The sequence below is a fragment of the Gracilinanus agilis genome, chromosome 6, assembly GCF_016433145.1.
Source record: "Gracilinanus agilis isolate LMUSP501 chromosome 6, AgileGrace, whole genome shotgun sequence".
In the NCBI taxonomy this organism is placed as follows: domain Eukaryota; kingdom Metazoa; phylum Chordata; class Mammalia; order Didelphimorphia; family Didelphidae; genus Gracilinanus; species Gracilinanus agilis.
The window spans coordinates 224,769,521-224,783,590 of NC_058135.1; the positions used below are offsets into that span (position 1 = coordinate 224,769,521).

A 14,070-nucleotide genomic window follows, 5' to 3' on the forward strand; every position below is an offset into this window, starting at 1 on the left:
CATCCCTGCCCCCACCCCACCCCCGGCTTGCTTCCCTCTTTACTAATTCATTATTTTAACTTTGGGAAAAGTTTGTAGTGAATTTAAAGCTAATGAAGTGCATAGGAAAAACCTGAGGAGTCAGGTTGATAGAGTAGCATGGACTTGTTAATCTCAGCCTGATCTTGTCAGTAACAGCAGAGCAGAGGGAGAGAGAGAGGAACTCCGGCTGGGGCAGCGCTCCAAAGGTTTGTCTGTTATTTTTATACCGAAATTACGCTGCAGCAGCAAACTATTCTGTATTCAGAGTGTTCGGGGGAGTCTGTAGATTCTGTCGTTGCGAATAGATGTGTGTTTATCAGTATTGTTTGTTTGCAAGAGGAAAGATTTGTCTGTGTGGATGGTGGAGAGTGAGTGTGTGTTACGATCTGGGAAACGCTGAAGAAGAAGAAACCCTGTTGGTTCTCCATGCAAATGACCGCTTTGGTTGTAACAAAAGCCTTGATGTTGGGCTTGGAAAAATGATCTGACAGTGTAACAACCCCAGGCCACTTTCGCCATGTTTTTGTTTATTCATGTTTCATTCCGTTTTGCGATGCTATTGCACAGATGTTCCCAATTTCGCTATTTTTACAATCTTAATCTGCCTTTTTTGGAGGAGTTAACAGTAAAATGTGTGAAAGAATGTTAACAAAACGGAAAGAGGTGTTGCAGATGTTTATACTTTAGTTCTTGCCTAACGCTTGACGGTATTGGCAAAGGGAGCCACAGTACATATGAAGGAACGTAAGAAGCATCTGTTTTAACTACCTAGCCTGTAATTTTCAGATGTGACTATTGTAACTTGATTATTCATATAAATAGCCCAAGTGAACGTGCTTCTCTTAAGTTATCTCTGATCAACATTTTCGGTGCTGCTGCTGTTATTATTCTTATTATTAAGAAGGAAAAGAAAGCTAGTGGAAAGGGATGTGTCACATACCATGTATGCGATTAGGTAAACTCCTGTCATCTCAGAGTGCCTTTAATATTTGAACAGCTTCTGTTCAGTCAAAATTGGTTACCTGAAGAAGCAGAAAGTCTAGAGTTAAGCTTTCTGGAGCTATATGCCTGCAGTTGTTTAAAAATATGACAAATAGAATTAATGAGGAAAATGCCTTTTATAGAAAATTAATAGAGGAAATGTAAACGTCTTAGCACAATTAATGAAACCAGAGAAACAATGAATGAACAGAAATGATAGACAGAAGCATGCAACATTTTTTGATGCCATGCTTTGAAATTTAATGTCTCTATTAACCACATTCACAACAATCTATGTTTGTGTTGCTTTCATGGTTCTACCAATCAATTTATACCAGCTCTCCCCCCCCCCAAAAAAAAAAAAACAACCCTCACCTTTAATCTTAAAAGATGACTCAGTGACCAGAGGTGAAGACAGTTTGGAGATGGAAAGTTATTTTAGATATACAAGGCAGGCATATATGAGGTGTTTTTTTTTTTTTTTATAGATTGATTGAAAGAATCTGAAGAGAAATTGAACCTGTAGGCTTACTTGGTGTATTGACACTGAATAAACAGACTAGTAGAGGAGGGAGGGGCAGAATTGAGACACGGAATGGTTCTCAAAAGGAATCTTCTTTTTTTAATAAACAAGGTAACATTTTGTAATTATCCCTCCTTTCTAAATGTGACAATGATGTAATTTTTAATCCCTACATTAACACTTTTCTTAAATATAGTAAATGATTTAATAAAAAGCTATTGCTATCTTCTCAAAATAGACATAAACCTCAATTTTCCTATTTTGTCCTCTGACAGAAGTAATCTTTGTCATCCATTTTATGTAATAGCAGCTACTTCTTTTCTTTTCTTCCATCTTTCCCCCTCAATCTTTGGGGGTGAGGAAAACTACTTAAAATATTGTGGTAGTGGTATCCATGTTATCTTTATAAAAATTCCTAAAGTGATTCTAAAAACTTGGACATCTTAAAGAAATAAATAGGTTAATTTTAAGAAAGCCATTTTTTACTGGAACCTTTACAATTGAGAGAAATTTTAGTTCTAGAGTTAGTTGTTAAATTGTGTTATTATCAAGATATAGTAAGTGGGTTCTAGTTCATACTTCTGGGGGTACAGTGCTCAACTTGTTAGGAGACCTTAAAAAGCATCCTACTTCTTTCCTAGTCCAGAGAAGAAATTTAGAAATAAATTTTGTTCATGAGTTTGCTTATTTAGCAGTGAGTCATAGTGAGGTCTTAGAATTTCAGATTTCTGGTTGTATTTTTTAAAGGAGAAGGTCATTTAGGATGATTCATTTTCATTTTTGGGGTGATTATAGCACTATTCATGTCAGACCAAGTTAGTGTGGAGTATGCAGACACTGGGTAATATAATTTAAACTCCCTGCAGTTTTTCAAAATAGGAAGAATCTAAACAGAGATGATATGTTAATTTCTATTAAAATTAGGGCTCTTGGGCCTTCTTTCTTAATCAAGCTTAAGTGTGATAATGAGTGCAGTAACTGAGGAGGTGGAATATTTAACATATTCCATGTATATGATGATAACTTGAAAGAATTGCTCTTTTATTGATGGAAATATATGACAAACATAGTGACAAGTCTTAATGAGGGTATATGTTTAAAATGAAGTTGATGTTTTTCATTTAAGAATATATCAACTGGAAGTACAATATTAGCTTTGGGATTTTGTAGGAAGAGGAGATTAGGGTTATCAAAAGGAGACCTACACTTAACATTTCTAAATCAAAGCGTATAGTATTGGGTCAACTCACTTGATTTCTTTGAGGATCAGTTTCCTCATCTCTAAAATGAAGGACTTGGACTAATCTAATCTCCAACTTCTCTTTTAGCTTTGACCTTGTATAATTCCCCCTGGAATAGAAATTATGTTTTAAAGCCTGCTATAATTAAAAATTAAGACAACAGTGTCACATGGGAACATTTATTTATCAGTCCTAAAAGTAGGCTAGATGATATGAGTGCTTTGGTTACACCAGGTAGTGGTAATGGAGGATTCTGATCAGTATTAGCATTTGATAGGAGCCTTTTTAATAGTAAGACATTTTGTAAAATATCTTTTGTTGTTTCAATGTGTGAACATTTACATTTTGGTCTCAGAGCAGGGCATAAATTTACTGCTCATCCAAATGCTATTTGGAATTCTGTTACAAATCCATAGTTGGAAAGAACAAAAAAAATTTAAACAAAAATATAATACTTCAATGATTTAAAATTTCATCCAGGTGGGTATATCCTCCAACAATCAAGATCATTACTCTTCTACCACTTATTAGGTCATTTCTTAGAGTTACTGTAGTTGAAAAATTCATCATCCAATTTATCGAAGAGCCTTTTTGAACTTAGCTATGCTAATTGTCAGACAATAGATATATAGCCTATCAAAATCTTACAGCCTTCTGTAGGGCCTGCTGAAACTTAAGTTCCATTGACAAAGCCTTTGAGTAGTCAGTCAAGAACACCTCTAGTCTCTGCTGGGGCACTTTAAACTTTTGTATAATTCACTGAAATAGCTGAAACAGTCTTATAAGGAGAGGCAACATTTATATGAGCTTTACTTTTGAGTTGATATTTTGTAGAGATCATTCTTTTATCATAGTTACTATAGTTTTGCAAATTAGGAAACTCCAATTGAGTTTGTATATCTATTTCTTAAAAATCGTATCTACTTAAAAATATATAATTCCTCAGCCTAAAGAAATATCAAGTAGGTTATATTAAGATTTCTTGGCTATTTTGAATTCAGAAACTCTTTGAATTTTGTAAAACATTTGTTTTGCAAATTGAAAAAACGAGATTTTTAAATTTTCTGTTTTTTAAAAAAAGTTGTTTTCTGATAATCACTTAGAGGCTTAATGAAAAAATCATCCTTATATTCATCTTTAAACCTGTCTTCTGTAGTAGTATTAAAGGGTTAGTTAGAATGACTCATCTGTTCTTTTAAAAAGTAAAACTTAAAAGAATGAAATGGGAATTAGATCTTATTTTCCTCATGAAGCCATATACAGTAGTCTTGACTTTATTGATGGCAGATAGCCCAGGTCTCTCTAGATCTTTCTGTCCTTGGAAATTGGGGATGCAGGCTATGTATCATATGGCATTACTATCATAAGGAAGGAAATTTGAAAGAGTTTCCTTTGCAATGGAAATGTGAATTAGACTTTTATAGAACTGTATTCCAAGCATTCAACATGGGTAATTTTGTCCTAAACCTTCATTATGTGCCAAGTTAACTACACTGCATTTATTACTTGATTAGTTAGGATTGATTGGTATCTAGTCAATATACCTTTTGAGAGACAGCAGTGGGACATTAAAAACTAAACAAGAGTTTGAGAATGATGGTATAAAATTGGTTTCCTCATTTGATTTTCTTACGTTGCTTTTAACCTTTTGGCTCCACACTATAACCTTTTTTTAAAAAGACATTCACATTTGTTTTGCTTATTTGATGAAATCTCAGAGGCCATCCAGTTTCTGTTTGAGTTTGTCTTTCTAATGGATATCATTTAACCGAACATTTTAAGAACACTTTTGTTTGTCATTTTTAACCTCATAATTTATTCAAAATTGGATACTTAATTTTCCATTTGTAATGTTATTTATTCACCTTTGTTGACCTTTTCCAGAATCAAAGAATGTTTGACCTGGAAGGAACCTTGGTCAAGCCTTTTCACTTTCTGGGCCTAAATTTCCTCATTTGTAAAAATTAAGAGTCAGTGGAGGCAATGGGTAAGGTTCTTTTCAGCTCTCAATCCTAGGACAAAGTCGTGTCCTTTCATGTTCTAGGTAAGCAAACTCAGGCCAGGGCACTGACAAATCTTTGCTAAAGTTGTAGGGTGGTCAGAGGTAGAGCCAGGGCTTCCAGTGACCAGATTCTTGTTCTTTCCATTACCTCATGCTATTATTGTATAGAGAGGTAGCTGTTTGATTGCTTTATCATTTTTAAAGCAGGTTAGTAATAAAAAAAATTATACTATTTTGTGAAATTGATGAAAATATTAATCAAACAGCAAATATTAAGGGCCTACTGTGAGTTCTGGTTAGGTTGTTAGGGATACAAAGAGAAAAACATAAAAAATTTATACATCCCATTAAGGGACATATTCACACAAAAATATTTACAAAGTACATAGAAAGTAAATAATCTTTTGAGGTAGGCACTATAAGGGTTAAATTAGGAGTTTTGACAAAATAAGAAAGCAACTTTTAATAATTTAAGTTTTAGTGAAAATATAGTAGAGTTGTAAATTCATATTATCCCTTTAAGCCAGAGAAAAGAAAATTTCTAGCAACTTTTAACAATTAACAATTCAGTTTAATTAAAATAGAGATAGTAAAATGAAATTAATAAAATAAAATAAAATAGAGATAGTAAAATGAAAAAAAAAGGAGAGAACTATAGGAAAAAGGTAGAGAAAGAAAGCTTCCTAATGTCTATACTAGTTATCCTATAACTACCTATAATTACTACCTAAAAAACTGCCTATATCTACCTATAACTGCCTATAACTTACCGATAATAACAAACCACCCCACAAAGTTCCAACCCAATCCAGCCAATCAAAACCAACCCAATCAGTGTTTAATCCAACCTCAATTAGGTCTGTCAACAAAGACCAGCCACCTCCCAACCCAGAAAAGGCCAAAAAACCCTCTCAGTAAGCTCAGGCTTGCTTTTAAATTCCAGCAACTAAATACCAACCACCAACTCATGCCTAGCAGCCAACTTCCCAGCAACTGCTGGCTCTAACTGTCAGCAACTGATAGCCCACTGTCAGCAACTGACTCCTTTTATAATCTTTTCCTACTTCACTTTCTGTCTCTGTGGTTTCTCCTTCCTGTCACTGTGGACTTGTTAATCCCTACACATCTCTATAGTAAGAGGACCTCCAGTTCCCCCATTAAATTAAAGAAAGAATTCCTTTTTATAGCACTAAATAGCTAGAGGCTCATATAGAAGGTAGAGCTTGATCTGCTGGGCTTAAAAGGAAACAAGGGATTTTAAGAGGCTGAAGTGAGAAGAGTACCTTATGGCCATGGATTGTCATACTCTCCCCCTTATCTCCCTTCCCCCTATATCTATTCAGTTACTAAATCTTGTTTCTGCTATTACAGTATCTTACATATCCATCCCCTTCTCATTACTGATACAGCTACCTCCCAGGTACACGTTACTTCTCACCTAGCTTATTGCATTGGCTTCCTAACTGGTCTTTTTGCCTCAGGTTTTTTTCCTTGTTCTAATCTATCCTCCAGATAGCTGTCAAAGTTATTTTCTTGAAGTGCCAGTCCAATCATGTTATTCCTCTCCTCAGTAAATTCCATTGGCTCCTATAATCTATTACAATCAATATTAAGATTTTCTGACATTTAAAATCATTCCTAGTCCATATTTCCAACTTTATTATATATTATACTCCCTTTTCCATGCCAGCCAGACTGGATTTCTTGCTGTTCCTCCTATGTGACATCTATCTTCTCTCTTGGTGACTTTGCATTGGCCATCATCCAGCCTGAAATGTGCTCCCTCTTCACATTTGCCTTTTGTTTTTTTCAAGCTTTAGCTCAAGCATCACTTACACATGTCTTACACAAAGGATTTCTTGTTCACCTGAAACTGTTAAATTATTGCATCTATTTTGTTTATTTTGTTGCCCACTCCCCATGGACTATGCATTCTCAAGGGCAAAGACTACTTCCTAGCTCTGTGTCTGACTCTTAATATATACTTAATAAGTATCTGTCAGTTAATTAACAGGGGATAGTTGCATGAGAGACAGAAAAATAAAAGCCCTCTTGGGCTGTACTGAAGAGTATATGAAGGGAAATAATGTATAGTAAGGATGGAAGAGTAGAAGGAGTCAAATTAAGAATGACTTTAATGACAAGCCAGTGAAGTTTGTATTTGATTTTGGAGGCAACAGGGAACCACAGGGACTTCTTGAGCAGGGATGGATCTGTGGTCAGACTTGTGCTTTAGGCACATCCCTTTGGCAACTTTATGGAAGATAGTCTAGAATAGTGAGATTTTTGAGGCAGAGAGGTTAATTAAGAAGTTATGTTAATAGTAACAGATAGCCTTGAACTCTGACTTCTAATAAAAAGAAGTGGTTTTATCTGAGAGATAAGAAGGTACAATCTAAAAGATCTGGCAAGTGATAGGATATATTGGAGGTTGAAAGGGAGTGAAGGATTGAAATTGTAAACATGGGTGGCTAGAAGTATGGCAGGTATCTTCAATAAAAACATGGAAACTAGAAAAGATGAATTTGGGGAAAAGATAACCAGTTGCTATGACCATTCTGAGTATTTGAGGTGCTTATCAAGTGCTAGTGTCCAGAAGGCAATTGGTGATGTAGGACAGGAATTTAAGAGAGAGTCTGGGACTCAATATATAGATCTGCAAATCATCTGTATAGAGATAATTTGTTGATGAGTGTAGATAAAGAATCACAGAGGCCTTGGGGTATATTCTTATTTAGATTTACATAATATGGATGATAAGCCATTGGAAGTGACCTGGGAGGAATCAGGTAGAAGATCTGCTCTCACAAGATCTCTCTCTCACAAAGTGCCTCATTCTCTTTCCTCTATTTTCTCTTTTACCATTCTCTATATAGATCATTTTAACTAGGTGTTCAGAGCAAGGCATCTGAATAAAATGATGCATACTAAAATCATGCTGGCTTATATTCCTCCTTTAAAAGGAGGGGAAGGAGGCTCTTTTTTTTTAATTAAATTTTTCTGTTTAACAGATATTAAGTGCTATCTATGGGCAGTATGTATCTTTTTTTCTGCCTTTCTGGAATTCCAAGCACAAAGCATTGTTCAAAGAAAATGAATTTTACTAAATGGGAGACATATTTGTGGTTAGTGGGGTATGGAATCATACAGTTGGAAGAGAATTCACAGATTGTCACTCACAGAGTGTCAAATTGGAAGGGACTTCAGAAGCTATCTAGTCTAATCCGTACCTGAAAAACATCTCCCTCTATAACATCCCTGACTATATTAGTGGCCCAGATAGAGAGGGATTGGGTGAGGAAGAGAGATAGATCAGTGTGGTAATTCTCCCTTCCCACTCTTATGGAGCCACTAATAGTAGGGGACTTGAAAGGGGGTTTCACCTGGATGGTGGATGACGGATGACGGATGAGGGAGGAGTGTGTGCCAGCCCTCAAAGGTTAGAGGGAAGGCTTCCACAAAAGGTGAGGTATGTGGTGACCCTGTTCGATGTTGACCAGAACCAGAATTCACACAAGCCTCCCCTTTGACAGGTTGTAGGCACCACCGGGGATGGGGGTAGGTGGGTGGGGTGTCTAGCTTAAAGATGGATTCTGCCCGACAAAAGCAGAGGGATCTTCTTCCCCTCTTGACTCTCAATAATCCTGAGACGCTCTCTGACTGCAAAAAGTATTTATTAAGAGTATCAGGATGATTGATAAGGGTGGTGGTCACAGGAAATTAGGAAATTACCCTAAAGTCTAACCCCAGGTCCATCACTTTGGGGAGCCAGTTCAGTCTCCAACCCAAAGCTTCACCTTTTCAACCCTCTATTTCTATATCTAGTCTACAAGCTGTAATTATAATTCAGTTGAATAGAGTCTCTGTAAGGCCAGAATAGGAAGAGTAGTTTTGGGGATCTGCTCCCAGATGGAGTCCAGAAGTCCTCAAAGGATATGTTGATATAGTCTTAGATATGAGAATATGTCCACTGACAAAGAACAGGGTGTCAGGACTTCAATTCCAGTTGGGGAAATTCACAGTTTTGCCTTGGGTTTACTCAGAGCTCACTTGCCGATTCCACTCTCTTTGAGCTCCCCAAGTCGAAGACCTGGTCCTTCAGGAATCCTTCCCAGAATTCCCCACTGTCCTCAACTGCCATTCTTGTCTCATGCTTCTCTTGTGCAACATTCTGTCCCTCCCTCCAAAATTCTTTCCTTTATCCTTCATCCTTACTCTGACGTAGTAATCCAGCCTTTGTTTAAAACCTTAAATGAAGGAGGGGTTCCACTACCTCTCATGGTAGCTCACTCCATTTTTGGTTAGTTTAATTGTTACAAAGTTTTTCCTTTCATTAAGTCTAAACGTTTCTCCTGCAACTGGCACTTTTTTCTCCTGGTTCTATCCTCTAGGGACCACAGAACAAATATAATCTCCCTTTCAGGTGACAGCTCTTCAGATACTTGTAGACAGCTGTCATGTCTCCCTAGTCTTTCAGGGAAAATACTTCTAGTTCCTTAAATTGTTGCTCATGTGACTGGAATAGTAGATTGTACAAGCTAGTTTTCCTTCTCTGGATACTTTATAATGTTATGTTCTTCCTTAAATGTAGCATGTAGGACTCCATACATTGTCTTTGATATATGGTCTGCCCAGGACAGTATATAGCAGGAATTTTATAGTCTTATTACTGAATGTTATTCATCTCCTAATTCAACCTGAGATCAAATTGGCTTCCCTGGTTTCAAAATCACTTTGGAGACTCCTATTGCACTGGTGGTTCACTAAAACCTACATTCCTTTTTCAGACTAACTCCTATCTAGCCATATCTCTTCTAGGTCTTATTGGTGACATTTATTTTTTGAACCCAAATGTTTGCCTTTACACTTATGTTAAATGTCATCCTATTGGAAAAAAAATAAAAAATAAATTTCATCCTATTAGGTTTGGTCCAGTATTCTATCCTTTTGATCATTTTGCATATAGTCATCCATTGTGAAAGACATTAATTGTCTTTCCAACTGTTTATAATTTTTATGATATGAGGGTATGAAGGAGGGGTGAAGGGGAAAGTAAAAACAAGATTCATGTAACCTTGGAAAATTTTTCTAAAAAATAAAATATTCAAAGCCAACTGTCTATAATTTTTAAATTTGATAAGCATGTCTGCTAAGTAAGATAGATGAACAGATAGCATTTTAAGAATAAGACAAGAGTTCTTTGTGGTCATCTTAGAAGAGGGTTATCCCATGGAATGTCCCTGGGATCTGTGTAGTTAATGTTTTTTGTCAATGACTTGGACAAAAGTATAGTTGGCACACATCAGATTTGCAGATGCCATAAATCTAGGAGGGATGGTTAGAATGCTTCTTGACATTTAAGAGTTTAAAATGTCCAGACAGGCTGTAACATTGGACTGAAGCAAGTTCAATTGAGAAGGTATAAATGAAAAGTCCTACTCTTGTGAAGAAAATCAACTTCAGAAATATAAGATGTGAAGGCATATCTAGAAAGCAACTCACCTAAAAAAAGGCCAGTGAATTTTAGTAAGTTCCAAAACTGAATAGAAAACAATTGTATGACTTGGCAGCTATGAACACTAATGCAGTTTTAAACCGTATTAAGAGAAGACTGGTATTCAAAAATGAAGTAGTGTTAAAGAAGAAATGCCAATTATAGATTCCTGGGACAGTCTACTACAGACTGTCTTTCCAGACATTGATCTAAAATCATGGAGAATGGCCAAAATGGTGAAGTTGGAAGAAGCAGTACAGTCCAGCTCCTTCCTCATCTGTTCATAAAGATTTGGAAAGCAAGTCCTGATGGGAGAATCCAAGGAAAAATCACAGTGAGTTAGATTTCCATCCCAGGTTGACATAGAAAGACAGACAGAGATCGTTAGAAATTGGGCCTAGCCTAGAGTATGGCATTGAGCATTCTGATGTGAGGAAATTGGACTAGTGGCTGTGGCTATATGTACACCAGTACAAGAGAATTCTCAAATCCAATACAAAGAGACCTGACTTTTTTGAAAGGATCATGGACAGGTACCAGTTGACTCTTTTGTTCATATTCCAGAGCTGGGTCTCTGATCCAGTGAGAGCTGAGAAGGGGTACTATGCCTTGGGGTAAGAAGCTGATCCTAGGCCTGAGGGTTATATACTAGGCAAGGAACAGATAGCATCTGTGTGACTTGTCCTGGGAGTAGACTAGAGTCTCAGATCCATCTGCTTGCCTGCCTGAGGCAGACAAGGAGCTCAGGCCAAAGGGAAATTTTCTATTCTGTTGCTCTGCTTCTATAGAACTTTCTTGTTGACTATGATTAAGGCTAGCAGAAATCTTCTGGATTTCTAACGAGGGGCAGGTACAAGTTGTATTACTCAGACCTATACCTTAGTTAGGAGCCTGTACAACTCAGACTAGGAGGACAGCAATCATGACTAGACTAGGTGTTCTAAAAGCTTGCAAGACCCTCCCCTGAGCTTCTTGAGATCTTTGAAGAATACAGTGTTCAATGCCCTGAGGAAGTAGCAGCAAGACCCAAGAGAATACAAAACAGGACCATTCAAGCAGTGCATAGAACATGATCCCAATGCTATCCAGATATAGGAAGTAAGACTGGAAATATGAGTAAACAACAACCAAAAAACAAACTACCATATAAGGTATTTTAGTGAAAAGGATGTCTGTGATACATATTAGTAGAAGAGAAACTCCAAAACGTCTATATGTGGAGACTCAAAGAAAAATAAAGCATGGATACAAGTTCAACTAGAATTATTGGAATACATGAATCAAAAGTGTGGTTTTTAAAAAGAACTATATAAAAAAACCAAGCCCCAAATAACATGGAAGACAGATCAAAGAGAGATCCTCTAAGAGGAACTGAACTTTCTGAATGTCATGACCAAAACAAACACCTAGATATTATATTTCAAGAAATCATAAGAAGACAAATAGAAATTGAAAAATACCACAAGTCAACTCTTCAAAGAAATCCCATAATGAAACTCCCAGGAATTCAGGTGCCAAAATTCAAAGTTTCCAGGTCAAAGAAAAAGCACTGCAAATAGCCAGAAAGAAAGAATTCAAGTAATGAGGCACTTCAATCAAATTCACAGGAGATTTAGCAGCCATCTCTATAAGAGTAGAAAAGTTGGTATATAATCTTCCAAAAGGCAAAAGAAATAGTATTATAACCAAGAATAACATCTTACTCCAGTATTCATACCATTTGGCTCAGAGATTCCACTACTAGTCTTATGCCCCAAAGATGTCATTGATAAGAAGAGAGTAACCATATACACCAAAACATAGTAACACTTTTTGTGATAACAAACAAAATGGATACATAGATTCCAGTCAATTTGGGGATTGGCCAAACAAATTTTGGTATAGGAATTAATAGAATATGATTGCCCTGTAAGAAATGATGAATGTGATGAAGACTGAGAAGTATGCAAAGATATACTGGAGCAGAATTAAATAAGTGGAGACACGAAAATAATAGACCCAGTAACTACAACAATGTGAACAGAGCAATCCCCCCAAATGCTACAATATTACAAAGACTATGTCTCCAAAGAAGAGATACAAGATGACATTTTCACCCCACCCCATGCAGAGGTGAGAGGTCTACAAATATAGTATACTGCACATATTTTCAGACTTATATGACGTATTGATCAATTTTGCTAATTTTCTCTTTTTTCTTTAAAAATATTTATGTGGGATGGCTCTGAGGAGAAAGAGAAGTATATTGGGGAAATTTTGGTGATTTGAAAAAAAAAGACCAATAAAATTTATTTTTTAAAAAGGTAAGTATGAGTAAGAAATTATAGTGACTTAACAATGATGGTGTTTATATTCTAATGGGGGAAGTCTTCTCTAACCCTGTTATCATTAGGGATCATAGAAGAAATCTAGATAGAGGGTCCAAGAGTTGATTTATTATGTTTGGATGGTCTTAAAAGGAGAAAGGGGAGGTATGAGGGGAAAAGAAGAGTGGAGAAAACTATTAATTCACAAGTAGAAGACTACAAACAAGGAGGGGAAAGATGGAGAGAGGGAGATGCTTGAATCCCACTATTATGAATTTATCAAAGGAGAGGAAAAGTAAACATGTTGGATGCAGAAATACATTTCACTTGACAAGGAAACAGTGGGGGAAAGTGAGGGAGAAATGCAGGTAGATACAGGGAGATATTAGCAACACAAACACTAAACACATAGAGTTGATAGAAAAGAAAAGTATAAAAGGAAAGGAGTAAGGGCTGTGATTGAATTTTAGGCTAAGTACAGAGAAGAGAGACAGGAAAACAAGTAGATTGCATCAAACTTAGATCTCTGGTGCTTTGTACATACTCCCTAGCTCACTAGCCTATTCTGTATTAAGAGAGGGTGGAAAACGGTAAATAAATGTTAAATAGGCCCTACTCTTTGTTAATAACTATTTTAAGTGCTTAGCACACAAAGGCAAAAGACAGTCCCTGCTTTCATAGAGAGGGAATATAGTGTTTACTGTGTGCTGGACACAGTGCTAAATTCTTTACAATTATTACCTTATTTGATCCTCACAACTACCCTGGGAAATATATACTATTATCCCCATTTTGCACATGAGTAAACTGAGACAAACAAGGTTAAGTAACTTGCCCATGATCATACAGCTACTAAGATTAGATCTGAACTCAGATCTTCCTGACTCCAAGCCTCACTCTATCCATTGTAACACCTAGGTGAGAATAACACAGAAGAGAATAGGAAGGAAATAGGCAATGATCATAACTGTGAGTAGGATTAATTTACCCTTGGAGAGAATAGAAAAATGGATTAGTAAGAATACAACAGTATATTGTTTAAAGAATGTAGATGTAGATGAAACAAAGATTCACATAGTTAAATTCTATTAATTCCTATACCAAAATTTGTTTGGCCAATCCCCAAATTGACTGGAATCTATGTATCCATTTGTTACATCTCTCATAAACTTTCTTCTCTGACACTGCCACTATGATGGAGGCCCTCATCTCCTCATGCCTGGATTATTTCTGTACCCTCAAGCCTCTCTAGTCTAGTTTATCCTCCATACTGCTGTCAGAGAGATCTTCCTAAGTGCAGGTCTGTCCATGTCGACTCGCCACCACCTCCCTCAATAAACTTCAGTAGATCTTGTCAAATCTAGGATCTAACAGAAAATCCTCAGTTTGGCATTCAAAGTCCTTCATAATCCCCTCACCTCACTCCAGAACCCCTGCATTTCATTTCCAGACTGTTTTCCATGCCTGAAATTTTTTTCTTTCTTCATCTCTGCCTCCTGGCT

At 36.5% G+C, this 14,070-nt stretch overlaps 1 long non-coding RNA gene across 1 annotated transcript in view; it reads left to right on the forward strand.

Annotated features, from left to right (window-relative positions):
• Window positions 1-166: 166 nt before the first annotated feature.
• Window positions 167-14,070, forward strand: part of LOC123251493 — a 95,299-nt gene continuing 81,395 nt past the window's right edge. The window contains exon 1 of the long non-coding RNA XR_006506507.1: window positions 167-227. This is a non-coding gene — a long non-coding RNA (uncharacterized LOC123251493). The remainder of the gene's footprint in view (window positions 228-14,070) is intronic.